This window comes from Rutidosis leptorrhynchoides, chromosome 11, assembly GCF_046630445.1.
Source record: "Rutidosis leptorrhynchoides isolate AG116_Rl617_1_P2 chromosome 11, CSIRO_AGI_Rlap_v1, whole genome shotgun sequence".
In the NCBI taxonomy this organism is placed as follows: Eukaryota; Viridiplantae; Streptophyta; class Magnoliopsida; order Asterales; family Asteraceae; genus Rutidosis; species Rutidosis leptorrhynchoides.
In genome coordinates, this window is record NC_092343.1 from 402,630,405 (window position 1) to 402,646,322 (window position 15,918).

Below are 15,918 nucleotides of genomic sequence, written 5' to 3' on the forward strand. Positions count from 1 at the left end.
AAATAAACTACTATACATTAATACAAATATTGTTTCCTACTAGACGTGTTAACGGTAAAAAAATTATTAATAATGATCAGAGTGTAAGGCGAACACATAAAATATTGAGATATGAAATGAGGCACTTAAATTACGGTCTTGTCATCTTGAAGGAGGATTCCTTTGATCAACATGTTATAATTATCCTTATTGCTTTCATGATTACATTGACACCAGAGGATTTTGACCTTTTGATAATTTCACTATAGCCTTTAGGCAATTTAGGCTCTCATATCTAATAATCCTCCTGCATATCCTTTAGTACAAGTAATTCATTAAAAATTTTCAGTTGTATCATTTTCAATTTCATACTGACTAATAATTATTGATTTTATTTATTAATTTCATACCCGTTTAGCTAGGAAAAGGTTTATACTATAGTCTAGTCGAATATCGAATAATACTAGTTAAAGGTCATGATAACTTAAATTTTGATTATAAGACCATTTTTAAAAAACTAGATAAAGGTGAAATCTTGCAATTTTAAAGCCTTCTTAGGTTGCTGCAACACCTTTTTTGCCATTGGTCGTTTTTCTCTATCAACATGTAAGCATTCACGGATAATCATTTGAAATGTAGACAACAATCCTGGGTCCATGTTTTCTTTCTTCATGTATCCGATTCGAGATGGCTAATCTCTAAAGAAAATAGAGAGGGAGATAGACTTTGGCCTGAACCACTTTTTCATTCATTTTAATTAAAATCCAAAGGAATACATATATATATATATACTAAATGAAACGTAACTGAAAGAGAGGTTACTTTTAATAACTACTAATGGTGCTAATCTAGAATCTTTGAACTATGGAGAATAAGGGATCGTAGATAAAACCCACGTACACATTAATTTGTATCTTCAATTGTTGATGACTTATTCAAATGTAATTGCAATGTTCTACTAAATGCTCGAATTAAAGTATGATCAAGCCAAAAAAGTTCTACTTGAGTGCAAGTGAGTGAAAATTGGTCTAACCTTCGGAAGGAGTTCCTCTAGTTAGGTTGGATTGGAAGGGTGTTGTGTTGTTTGTCTTTTGCCGAGCCTTCAAGGTAAGCATCTAGAGAAGATTAGAGCGTGAGTGTGTTGATTAACCTCCAAATGATCTTAGTGATCATTATTTATAGATGGGTAATTGGCGGTTATCTCCAATAACCGCTACTTACGTAACCGCCTATCAATAACTGCCTTTAGAATCTTCTGATCGTGCCTACAACCTACTCCACGTCCTCCATGTGTGCCTATTATTTCGGACTTGCTCCAGCTCAGCAGGAATGAGTCAAGTGTCTAAGTGACGCCACGCAACCCATGGCGTACCATTGATTCAGCTGAACTGGATACTTCGCTACTTAAGCTTTCAGCTGGAAAGTAATCCTAATTTGAGGCATGTGACACGCCATGCGGTGCACGTGATCAGCCATGGCGTGACGTACGTCATTTAGTCCCCCAGTTTGGTTAGGTGCAAAATAAACTTGTACGTGACAAAACTTAATTTGCTCCACAATTTTATAATATACAAGGAACACAATGAGTGATTCTGACACAGAACCAGTCCCATCAGGCGCCAAGATTGTCACTACCCATGTAAACGTCATCATTATTACAGCTGTAAGAAGTGAAACGGCGCGAATCCAACGGTCCAGAATTGGAACTGTGGTGACACGTGTACGCACGGGAACAAAGCTCAATGGGCATGGCCCAGTTAGCTTGTGGCTATAAATATGGAGTTTTACCCTCTCATTGTTTACCCTACTTTCAATACTTCCGCCTGCAAAAAAGAAAAACTACTGTTGCTGCTTTATTTTTGTCACGTTTTCATACCATCACGCTAAATCAATGTTAGTAAATAAAAAATGTCGAAAGCTAACGTAGAGGCCGAACCGAGTACCGTCACGTCAAAACTATTAGAAGAATTCATAGAGGAATTTCCTCCGCTAGCAAACTGGGGCCAATGATAGTGACGCATGAGCAACGCGCACGCACGCCACCAGAGAATTACTTCAAGCTATACTGGAAAGCCGTTACGGTCAGCGATCTACGGTTGCCGCTAACGCCCTTCTTGGTTTCAGTCTTGGAACATTACCATGTTGGCGTGTATCAATTGCACCCGAACGCGTGGCAGCGGGTGATTATTTTTGAGATGTTATTCACGGGTCAAAACAGACCGGCTCGCCTAGCCTATTCAGGGCGACGTTTAAATTAACCGATTCTGGGAAGGGGTGGTACACTTTCGAGAAGAAGTGCAAATTTAAGTCGAAGAAATCTCCGGCCCTTCATGATTGGAGGGACATGTACATGTACGCACACCGGGACACGCTAGGCAATGGGCATGCCCATCTCATCCCATGACACTATACGCGACCGTCCGATGTTTCCAAGACGCCTGACCTTTCTCCAGAGGATATAACTCTTCAACTTTTGCAAGGATGCAGAAGTTGAGATGCGCTCGTATGGCGAGGTAATGTTGAAGTTGGGCGACGTGCAGTGCTATTGGCCATGGGCGAACAGAGTTCCCACGATTCTGTTCGAAGGAGAGGGTATGCTTTTCGAGCCGTAACGTCTTTTTTGTAAGTGTTTGATTGCACTTTTATTAATAATGATGCTTGTGTTTGCAGAAATGGATTTTGGGCAAGCTGTACGTCTCCAATCAAACCAAGTCTTAGCATACAAGCGAGTGAAGAAATCCAACCTTCCCGACGGCGATCCGCGCAAAGCGCCAGAACAAGCTGTTGGTTCTTTGACCAACGTTATGGGTGACGCATCCAATACCGCCCAAACTGAAACATCAACCCCTGCTGTCAATGTGACTCCTATTTATGTTGCTCTACCTGAGCCGCAACAAAAACAACAACAGCATGAGAAAGAAGTCTTGAAGCGTCTGACACCGGCGAAGTTCATTTTGACCCCAACGGGTCAAAAGAAAATGAATATCACAAAGGAAATTGCAGAGTCCAACCTTGACAATTTCCAGCATGTACCCAGCTTAGGTGGATTAATATTAATCCTGAAAATACTCCTCAAATGTAACCAGAATCACAATGGGAAAAATTAATCAACGCTATTGTATGCCCAGGGCATAGGGATGGCAATGGGCGGAAAACACCCGTGACCCGCTGTTACCCGTGCCCGAGACAGGCGGGTAATTAAGAAAAAATCTACCCGCGGGCACAGGTCGGGTAAAATTTTGTAACCGTTGGTGGGTCGTGGGTATTTCATACCCGTCGCGGGTAAAACCCGACCCGTCAATCTGTGATGCTCGTTTGAGTTACCCGCGGGTATACCCGTTTACCCGCATACATGTACTTAATTATATATATTATTTTATTTAATTTTTTAACGTAGTTTTCAAAATTATTCGCGGGTTTACCCGTGGGTAGAAGGTATCCGTGACTAAAAATTAGTTAAAAGTGCACATTTTGTAAACCCCAGGGTTACCCGTGGGTCGCGGGAACGGGCGGAAAAATTTACCCGTTGGCGGGTAAATGGGTACCGCGGGTAAGAAAAAATCCTGGCGGGCGAGTCGCGGGTATTAAGAACCCGTGCCCGTCGCCTGCGGGTGACATTCCTACCAGGGCATGACGTGAGCTCTTCCTATGTGAAGCTAGAGGACGTCCCTTCTGTGCCAAAGGAGAAGACTGTGACAATTTCTAGCTCCGAAACTGGTTCCGATCAACATGGATCCGAGAAGCACGGCACTTCCTTGGAAGAGCAATCTGGCTACGAAAAGCAGCCTACCTTCAACCATCTGGACGTTATTTGGAACATCCCTCACAGCGATGCTATTTCTCAATTTGAGTATCTGCAAAGGATAATCCCTCCAGTCTTAATGGAGGAAATTAATAAGATGTCGGGTAACGCAGCGCGGCGTGCCCAGGTGCAACACTTGTATCACGTGATTGGCTTGACCCCTGACGAAATTATCAGATCAAATAGCCAAGAGCAGCGTTGACGTCAGGCTGAAAACCTCCTAAAAGAGGTAAATGCTGAGGTGGTGACCATTAGGGCAGAGCTGGAGCAGGCTAAAAATCTGCTGAGGAAGCCCTAAACAAAGAAAAATAAGCGATGCGTGAGGCGCAAAAGGCCATCAAAGAGTTGGCCACCGTCGCGGAGAAAGAGCAGCAAGCGCTCAAAGATCCGACGGTGGCCCAGAAAGAGTTGGCGAGGAAAAGGCGTCAAAGGACCTCCTTACGGCTCAAAATCAAGAGCTCGACGCTAAGGTGGTCGATGATTTTGAAAAACTTCATGTCGCCGTCCCAAACATATTCTTCAAAGCTCTACAATCTCAAAAAAGTAATGAGGCCATTCAAGAAATTGTCGGACGCGGCGAAAGGGGTGGAGTGTCTAGAGTCATATAACTTGTTTAGTAGTAACCTTATTCATAGTAAACAACCTGCTTGAAAAATTATATGCGCGATACCATCGTCACAGTCACGTGATGTGTATACTCGCACACTTGTTTGTCATGGCATACATGTATCTAGACCATGTTGGAATTTATTGCGACGAATACAAAATTCGGAGGCTATTCCGTTCCATTACCCCATAGCGTACCTCCAATACGTCAAACACTACCCATGCCATTCGAAGGCTAGATTTCACTTCGTTCATGGCATGTGTAACATAAAAATGGACTTACAAATATAACACCTAAGTGTGGCCATAACTAGTTACGCAACACATTAATATTGGAAAAAAGAAAAATGCATTGAAATAAAACAAGCAACCAAATAAATCCTTAGGCGTGTCGCACTTACATAGGTGTGGTGATCAATCACAAACTAAAAACAGAAAATGCTGAAATTAAGGAAATACTGAAATAGGAAAAAACTATAAGTTCCAAAATTCTAAATGTAGAACTTTTTTAAATTGGTTGCGTGCCAAGTACACGGCACAAATTTGCCGTCATGAGTTTTCAGATTGTACGCTCTGCTACCAAGAGCTTCAACAACTTCATAAGGACCTTCCCAAATTGGGCCCAGTTTACCAACGTCCTCAACCCTGCTAGCATTGTTGTTACGCCACACAAAATCACCGGGGCAGAACGTTCGTTCACGAACGCATTGATTGTAGTACTTAGCAATCTTTTGCTTATTAGACGCCTCTTTGATGGCTGCCATCGACCTGCGTTCCTACAACAAATTCAAATTTTCCTTCAGTATCGCATTAGATTCCTCATGAAATTCAGCGACGCGTTGCGGCGGAACAGCTATTTCAGCAGGGATAACCGCTTCGGAACCATAGAGAAGAATGGAAGGGCATTTTCTTGAGGATGAGCAACGGGACTAAAGCTTGATGTTCAGTCCATCACACCATGCTCAGAACGGGCTATGTGCAAATTTCTTTCCATTATCACTGACAATTTCATTTGGTACACCGAAACGGCACACTCTTTCTTTCCATACAAAGTTTACAATGCACTTCAATGGTTTGGCCTCCACCCACTTGGTGAAAAAATCAATAGCCACGACAAGATGTCTTCCATCAGGGAATGGGCCAACCAAATCTATTGCCCACTTATGAAAAGGGCAAGCTGAAGTAATAGGGATCAATTCATTTAACGGCGCGTGAACTAGTGGCGCATGGCGTTGGCAGGAAACACAACTTTTGACAATGTCACTTGTGTCACGGTACATTGACAGCCAATAATAGCCTAATCACATGATCTTTCCCACAACGGTTTGAAAGCCTGAATGCATTCCACATGTTCCTTCATGGACTTCTCTAATAATTGTTTCAGCTTCCTGCATACCCACGCATCTCAACAAAGGACCCAGAAAGGACTTCTTGTAAAGGACATTGTCACGTACTGTGTACATGGGTGCTTTGAAACGTATTTTCTTAGCCCTGACGTGTAGTGACCCGAACTTTTCCATGTTTATATATATTAATTGAGATTGATATTTACATGATTAAATGTTTCCAACATGTTAAGCAATCAAACTTGTTAAGACTTGATTAATTGAAATAGGTTTCATATAGACAATTGACCACCCAAGTTGACCGGTGATTCACGAACGTTAAAACTTGTAAAAACTATATGATGACATATATATGGTTATATATATAGTTAACATGATATTATGATAAGTAAACATATCATTAAGTATATTAACAATGAACTACATATGTAAAAACAAGACTACTAACTTAATGATTTTGAAACGAGACATATATGTAACGATTATCGTTGTAACGACATTTAATGTATATATATCATATTAAAAGATATTCGTACATCATAATATCATGATAATATAATAATTTAAAATCTCTTTTGATATTATAAACATTGGGTTAACAACATTTAACAAGATCGTTAACCTAAAGGTTTCAAAACAACATTTACATGTAACGACTAACGATGACTTAACGACTCAGTTAAAATGTATATACATGTAGTGTTTTAATATGTATTCATACACTTTTGAAAGACTTCAAGACACTTATCAAAATACTTCTACTTAACAAAAATGCTTACAATTGCATCCTCGTTCAGTTTCATCAACAATTCTACTCGTATGCACCCGTATTCGTACTCGTACAATACACAGCTTTTAGATGTATGTACTATTGGTATATACACTCCAATGATCAGCTCTTAGCAGCCCATGTGAGTCACCTAACACATGTGGGAACCATCATTTGGCAACTAGCATGAAATATCTCATAAAATTACAAAAATATGAGTAATCATTCATGACTTATTTACATGAAAACAAAATTACATATCCTTTAGATCTAATCCATACACCAACGACCAAAAACACCTACAAACACTTTCATTCTTCAATTTTCTTCATCTAATTGATCTCTCTCAAGTTCTATCTTCAAGTTCTAAGTGTTCTTCATAAATTCCAAAAGTTCTAGTTTCATAAAATCAAGAATACTTTCAAGTTTGCTAGCTCACTTCCAATCTTGTAAGGTGATCATCCAACCTCAAGAAATCTTTGTTTCTTATAGTAGGTTATCATTCTAATACAAGGTAATAATCATATTCAAACTTTGGTTCAATTTCTATAACTATAACAATCTTATTTCAAGTGATGATCTCACTTGAACTTGTTTTCGTGTCATGATTTTGCTTCAAGAACTTCGAGCCATCCAAGGATCCATTGAAGCTAGATCCATTTTTCTCTTTTCCAGTAGGTTTATCCAAGGAACTTAAGGTAGTAATGATGTTCATAACATCATTCGATTCATACATATAAAGCTATCTTATTCGAAGGTTTAAACTTGTAATCACTAGAACATAGTTTAGTTAATTCTAAACTTGTTCGCAAACAAAAGTTAATCCTTCTAACTTGACTTTTAAAATCAACTAAACACATGTTCTATATCTATATGATATGCTAACTTAATGATTTAAAACCTGGAAACACGAAAAACACCGTAAAACCGGATTTACGCCGTCGTAGTAACACCGCGGGCTGTTTTGGGTTAGTTAATTAAAAACTATGATAAAATTTGATTTAAAAGTTGTTATTCTGAGAAAATGATTTTTATTATGAACATGAAACTATATCCAAAAATTATGGTTAAACTCAAAGTGGAAGTATGTTTTCTAAAATGGTCATCTAGACGTCGTTCTTTCGACTGAAATGACTACCTTTACAAAAACGACTTGTAACTTATTTTTCCGACTATAAACCTATACTTTTTCTGTTTAGATTCATAAAATAGAGTTCAATATGAAACCATAGCAATTTGATTCACTCAAAACGGATTTAAAATGAAGAAGTTATGGGTAAAACAAGATTGGATAATTTTTCTCATTTTAGCTACGTGAAAATTGGTAACAAATCTATTCCAACCATAACTTAATCAACTTGTATTGTATATTATGTAATCTTGAGATACCATAGACACGTATACAATGTTTCGACCTATCATGTCGACACATCTATATATATTTCGGAACAACCATAGACACTCTATATGTGAATGTTGGAGTTAGCTATACAGGGTTGAGGTTGATTCCAAAATATATATAGTTTGAGTTGTGATCAATACTGAGATACGTATACACTGGGTCGTGGATTGATTCAAGATAATATTTATCGATTTATTTCTGTACATCTAACTGTGGACAACTAGTTGTAGGTTACTAACGAGGACAGCTGACTTAATAAACTTAAAACATCAAAATATATTAAAAGTGTTGTAAATATATTTTAAACATACTTTGATATATATATGTATATATTGTTATAGGTTCGTGAATCAACCAGTGGCCAAGTCTTACTTCTCGACGAAGTAAAAATCTGTGAAAGTGAGTTATAGTCCCACTTTTAAAATCTAATATTTTTGGGATGAGAATACATGCAGGTTTTATAAATGATTTACAAAATAGACACAAGTACGTGAAACTACATTCTATGGTTGAATTATCGTAATCGAATATGCCCCTTTTTATTAAGTCTGGTAATCTAAGAATTAGGGAACAGACACCTTAATTAACGCGAATCCTAAAGATAGATCTATCGGGCCCAACAAGCCCCATCCAAAGTACCGGATGCTTTAGTACTTCGAAATTTATATCATATCCGAAGGGTGTCCCGGAATGATGGGGATATTCTTATATATGCATCTTGTTAATGTCGGTTACCAGGTGTTCACCATATGAATGATTTTTATCTCTATGTATGGGATGTGTATTGAAATATGAAATCTTGTGGTCTATTATTATGATTTGATATATATAGGTTAAACCTATAACTCACCAACATTTTTGTTGACGTTTTAAGCATGTTTATTCTCAGGTGATTATTAAGAGCTTCCGCTGTAGCATACTTAAATAAGGACGAGATTTGGAGTCCATGCTTGTATGATATTGTGTAAAAACTGCATTCAAGAAACTTATTTTGTTGTAACATATTTGTATTGTAAACCATTATGCAATGGTCGTGTGTAAACAGGATATTTTAGATTATCATTATTTGATAATCTACGTAAAGCTTTTTAAACCTTTATTGATGAAATAAAGGTTATGGTTTGTTTTAAAATGAATGCAGTATTTGAAAAACGTCTCATATAGAGGTCAAAACCTCGCAACGAAATCAATTAATATGGAACGTTTTTAATCAATAAGAACGGGACATTTCAGTTGGTATCCGAGCGTTAGTCTTAGAGAACCAGAATTTTGCATTAGTGTGTCTTATCGAGTTTGTTAGGATGCATTAGTGAGTCTGGACTTCGACCGTGTTTACTTGAAAAATGATTGCTTAACAAATTTTGTTGGAAACTATATATTTTTAACTTGTGAATATTATGTGATATATTAATCTCTTAACGCGTTTGATATTATGTGATAGATGTCTACCTCTAGAATAAGTCCCATTGACTCACCTAATAATAATGAAGAGTCAAATGTAAATTGGAATGATTCGTGGACTGATTCACAAGTTCCCGAAGAGGAACCGGAAGAAGAGTCGGAACCGGAAGAAGAATCGGAACCGGAAGAAGAATCGGAACCAGATGAAGAAATAGAACCGGTGGGGGAAATAATAAAACGGTTAAGTAAAAGAAAATCCTCAACCAACCGACCAAGGTTAATTATGGTCAATGGTGTTTCCGCCAAGGAAGCAAAATATTGGGAGGATTACCAATTCTCCGATGAATCGGATTCCGACGAGAATTCCGATGATGTTATAGAAATTACCCCAACTGAATTTAAAAAGGCAAAAGAAAATAATAAAGGAAAGGGCATAAAAATAGAGAAATCTAATTCCAACCCCGATGAACTTTATATGTATCGTCAACCCCCGAAGTCCTTAAGTTGTAACAATGACCCGGGAACCTCTAAACCACCAAGTTTTTCTAAACCAATGTGGACAACGACGGCTCGTATTAGGGGAACATCATATATCCCTAGAAACTTGGCAAAACGAACCAAAACCGAAGAAGAAGAAACGAGCGAGTTGGAATAAGATAGTTGTATTCGTGTGGTGTAATATATGTAATATAGTGTGCTTATGCTTTATGATATATGTAAAAATTGCTTGTATTAATAAGTATTTTTTTTTATGAATCTAACTCTTGTCTATTTTACAGTATAAAAACACAAAATGGATAGACAACCCAATATTTTAAGAGACCTACCCGGAGACATGATTAATGAAATCTTATCTAGAGTCGGTCAGAATTCTTCGGCACAACTATTTACGGCGAAATCAGTTTGTAAGACATTCGAAGAAATTTCCAAGAATGTCTTGGTTTATAAGAGACTTTCGTTTGAAAGATGGGGGATATCACATTGGGAAACCCATAAGTTACGATGTGTTTACTTTGACGCATATATTGCGGGGAACCCAAATGCTATTTTACGCAACGGGTTAAGAAGTTATTTTGACTCAATGTATCCGAATATAGGACTTCATGATTTAGAAAAAGCGGCTAACATGCAACATAAAGAAGCATGCTATGCTTACGGGTTAGTAATGTTCGCTTCTCACCAAAGTGAGAAAAAGAACATCGGGCTACAGCTATTAAACAAAACGTTCCCACAAGTGACGAAGTCGGTAATTGGGGTAAGAAATGAGATTTTTAGATTGTTACAGGACTGTTGGACATTACGTAACCCTCGTCCCTTTGACGACGTTACAACACGCTGTTTTATCAACGGCCATAACAGTTATGTTCCACAAGACCAAGGATGGGAAGTAATCCTAGTAAAACCAGAATGCATGACTTGTTTCTGGACGTATGAATTACGTGTCTTTATTGCCTTTGCTGAACGACTTGTGTACTAGCTAGAATTATCTTCACAACCATCTTGTATCAAATTTATTGTGTGCTATATTTCATGCTATATGTAAAATAAGCGGTATTGTAAGTTTGTAAAATATTGTGTGAAAGTTTGAACGCGAAATATTATTATAATCAGTTTTTCATATAGAATTGTAGTAGTTGAATTGTATATTAGCTACTAAGTATGAACTTAACGGGTAGGTACTACCCGAATTTAAACTTATAAAACGCTAATATGAAGAAAAAGCTTTTATAAATGAGTTCATATTATGCTACGAAATACTATTAACTACTCTTAATATTCTGTATGATTAACTTGTTCCATTTGACTATTTTGAAGGAAATGGCACCGACTACTCGACACACCGTGAATATGAATGAAGAGGAATTCTGTACTTTTCTAGCTTCAAACATAGCCGCAGTACAGGCTGCGCTACATACCAACAATAACCTTGGATCTAGCAGTACAGGAAATCTTGTAGGATGCACCTACAAAGAATTCACTGCCTGCAAACCTTTGGAATTTGATGGAACCGAAGGACCGATCGGATTGAAACGGTGGACCGAGAAGGTCGAATCGGTGTTTGCCATAAGTAAGTGTACTGAAGAGGACAAAGTGAAGTACGCTACGCATACCTTCACAGGTTCTGCGTTAACATGGTGGAATACCTATCTAGAGCAAGTGGGACAAGACGATGCGTACGCACTACCGTGGTCAGCATTCAAGCACTTGATGAACGAGAAGTACCGTCCCAGAACCGAGGTCAATAAGCTCAAGACAGAACTTAGAGGGTTACGAACCCAAGGATTTGATATTACCACGTACGAAAGACAATTCACAGAATTGTTCCTATTGTGTCCGGGAGCATTCGAAGATGAGGAAGAGAAGATCGACGCGTTTGTGAAAGGATTACCGGAAAGAATCCAAGAAGATATAAGTTCACACTAGCCCGCCTCCATACAACAGGCATGTAGAATGGCTCACAAACTAGTGAACCAGATTGAAGAAAGAATTAAAGAACAGACTGCTGAAGAGGCCAATGTGAAGCAAGTCAAAAGAAAGTGGGATGAAAACGGTGATAAGAATCACCAATACAACAACAACAGCAATTACAACAATAATCGCAACAATTATCCCAACAATCGCAACATCAATCGCAACTACAACAAACGGCCCAACAACAACAACAACAACAACAGCAACTACAACAATCATCCCAACAACAATAATAACCGCAACAACAACAACAATCAGAATCAGCTATGCCAAAGGTGTGAAAAGTATCATTCGGGGTTCTGCACCAAATTTTGCAACAAGTGTAAAAGAAATGGTCATAGTGCGGCGAAGTGTGAGGTCTACGGACCAGGGGTTAATAGAACGAAAGGAACAAATGGTGTCGGAACGAGTAATGGTGGAGCAAGTAGTGTCGGAGCAAGTTATGCCAATGTAGTTTGTTATAAATGTGGAAAACCGGGCCACATTATTAGAAATTGCCCGAACCAGGAGAACACGAATGGACAAGGCCGCGGAAGAGTTTTCAATATTAATACGGCAGAGGCACAGGAAGACCCGGAGCTTGTTACGGGTACGTTTCTTATTGATAATAAATCTGCTTACGTTTTATTTGATTCGGGTGCGGATAGAAGCTATATGAGTAGAGATTTTTGTGCTAAATTAAGTTGTCCATTGACGCCTTTGGATAGTAAATTTTTACTCGAATTAGCAAATGGTAAATTAATTTCAGCAGATAATATATGTCGGAATCGAGAAATTAAACTGGTTAGCGGAACATTTAAGATTGATTTGATACCAATAGAGTTAGGGAGTTTTGATGTGATAATCGGTATGGACTGGTTGAAAGAAGTGAAAGCAGAGATCGTTTGTTATAAAAATGCGATTCGCATTATACGAGAAAAAGGAAAACCCTTAATGGTGTACGGAGAAAAGGGCAACACGAAGCTACATCTTATTAGTAATTTGAAGGCACAAAAACTAATAAGAAAAGGTTGCTATGCTGTTCTAGCACACGTCGAGAAAGTACAAACTGAAGAAAAGAGCATCAATGATGTTCCCGTCGCAAAAGAATTTCCCGATGTATTTCCGAAAGAATTACCGGGATTACCCCCACAGCGATCCGTTGAATTTCAAATAGATCTTGTACCAGGAGCTGCACCAATAGCTCGTGCTCCTTACAGACTCGCACCCAGCGAGATGAAAGAACTGCAAAGCCAATTACAAGAACTTTTAGAGCGTGGTTTCATTCGACCAAGCACATCACCGTGGGGAGCTCCTGTTTTGTTTGTCAAGAAGAAAGATGGTACATTCAGGTTGTGTATCGACTACCGAGAGTTGAACAAACTTACCATCAAGAACCGCTACCCACTACCGAGAATCGACGACTTATTTGATCAACTACAAGGCTCGTCTGTTTATTCAAAGATTGACTTACGTTCCGGGTATCATCAAATGCGGGTGAAAGAAGATGATATTCCAAAGACTGCTTTCAGAACACGTTACGGTCATTACGAGTTTATGGTCATGCCGTTTGGTTTAACTAATGCACCAGCTGTGTTCATGGACCTTATGAACAGAGTGTGTGGACCATACCTTGACAAGTTTGTCATTGTTTTCATTGATGACATACTTATTTACTCAAAGAATGACCAAGAACACAGTGAACATTTGAGAAAGGTGTTAGAAGTATTGAGGAAGGAAGAATTGTACGCTAAGTTTTCAAAGTGTGCATTTTGGTTGGAAGAATTTCAATTCCTCGGTCACATAGTGAACAAAGAAGGTATTAAGGTGGATCCGGCAAAGATAGAAACTGTTGAAAAGTGGGAAACCCCGAAAACTCCGAAACACATACGCCAGTTTTTAGGACTAGCTGGTTACTACAGAAGGTTCATCCAAGACTTTTCCAGAATAGCAAAACCCTTGACTGCATTAACGCATAAAGGGAAGAAATTTGAATGGAATGATGAACAAGAGAAAGCGTTTCAGTTATTGAAGAAAAAGCTAACTACGACACCTATATTGTCATTGCCTGAAGGGAATGATGATTTTGTGATTTATTGTGACGCATCAAAGCAAGGTCTCGGTTGTGTATTAATGCAACGAACGAAGGTGATTGCTTATGCGTCTAGACAATTGAAGACTCACGAACAAAATTATACGACGCATGATTTTGAATTAGGTGCGGTTGTTTTTGCATTAAAGACTTGGAGGCACTACTTATATGGGGTCAAAAGTATTATATATACCGACCACAAAAGTCTTCAACACATATTTAATCAGAAACAACTGAATATGAGGCAGCGTAGGTGGATTGAATTATTGAATGATTACGACTTTGAGATTCGTTACCACCCGGGGAAGGCAAATGTGGTAGCCGATGCCTTGAGCAGGAAGGATAGAGAACCCATTCGAGTAAAATCTATGAATATAATGATTCATAATAACCTTACTACTCAAATAAAGGAGGCGCAACAAGGAGTTTTAAAAGAGGGAAATTTAAAGAATGAAATACCCAAAGGATCGGAGAAGCATCTTAATATTCGGGAAGACGGAACCCGGTATAGGGCTGAAAGGATTTGGGTACCAAAATTTGGAGATATGAGAGAAATGGTACTTAGAGAAGCTCATAAAACCAGATACTCAATACATCCTGGAACGGGGAAGATGTACAAGGATCTCAAGAAACATTTTTGGTGGCCGGGTATGAAAGCCGATGTTGCTAAATACGTAGGAGAATGTTTGACGTGTTCTAAGGTCAAAGCTGAGCATCAGAAACCATCAGGTCTACTTCAACAACCCGAAATCCCAGAATGGAAATGGGAAAACATTAACATGGATTTCATCACTAAATTGCCAAGGACTGCAAGTGGTTTTGATACTATTTGGGTAATAGTTGATCGTCTCACTAAATCAGCACACTTCCTGCCAATAAGAGAAGATGACAAGATGGAGAAGTTAGCACGACTGTATTTGAAGGAAGTCGTCTCCAGACATGGAATACCAATCTCTATTATCTCTGATAGGGATGGCAGATTTATTTCAAGATTCTGGCAGACATTACAGAAAGCATTAGGAACTCGTCTAGACATGAGTACTTCCTATCATCCACAAACTGATGGGCAGAGCGAAAGGACGATACAAACGCTTGAAGACATGCTACGAGCATGTGTTATTGATTTCGGAAACAGTTGGGATCGACATCTACCATTAGCAGAATTTTCCTACAACAACAGCTACCATTCAAGCATTGAGATGGCGCCGTTTGAAGCACTTTATGGTAGAAAGTGCAGGTCTCCAATTTGTTGGAGTGAAGTGGGGGATAGACAGATTACGGGTCCGGAGATTATACAAGAAACTACCGAGAAGATCATCCAAATTCAACAACGGTTGAAAACCGCCCAAAGTCGACAAAAGAGCTACGCTGACATTAAAAGAAAAGATATAGAATTTGAAATTGGAGAGATGGTCATGCTTAAAGTTGCACCTTGGAAAGGCGTTGTTCGATTTGGTAAACGAGGGAAATTAAATCCAAGGTATATTGGACCATTCAAGATTATTGATCGTGTCGGACCAGTAGCTTACCGACTTGAGTTACCTCAACAACTCGCGGCTGTACATAACACTTTTCACTTCTCGAATTTGAAGAAATGTTTTGCTAAAGAAGATCTCACTATTCCGTTAGATGAAATCCAAATCAACGAAAAACTTCAATTCATCGAAGAACTCGTCGAAATAATGGATCGTGAGGTTAAAAGACTTAAGCAAAACAAGATACCAATTGTTAAGGTTCGATGGAATGCTCGTAGAGGACCCGAGTTCACCTGGGAGCGTGAAGATCAGATGAAGAAGAAATACCCGCATCTATTTCCAGATGATTCGTCAACACCTTCAACAGCTTAAAATTTAGGGACGAAATTTATTTAACGGGTAGGTACTGTAGTGACCCGAACTTTTCCATGTTTATATATATTGATTGAGATTGATATTTACATGATTAAATGTTTCCAACATGTTAAGCAATCAAACTTGTTAAGACTTGATTAATTGAAATAGGTTTCATATAGACAATTGACCACCCAAGTTGACCGGTGATTCACGAACGTTAAAACTTGTAAAAACTATA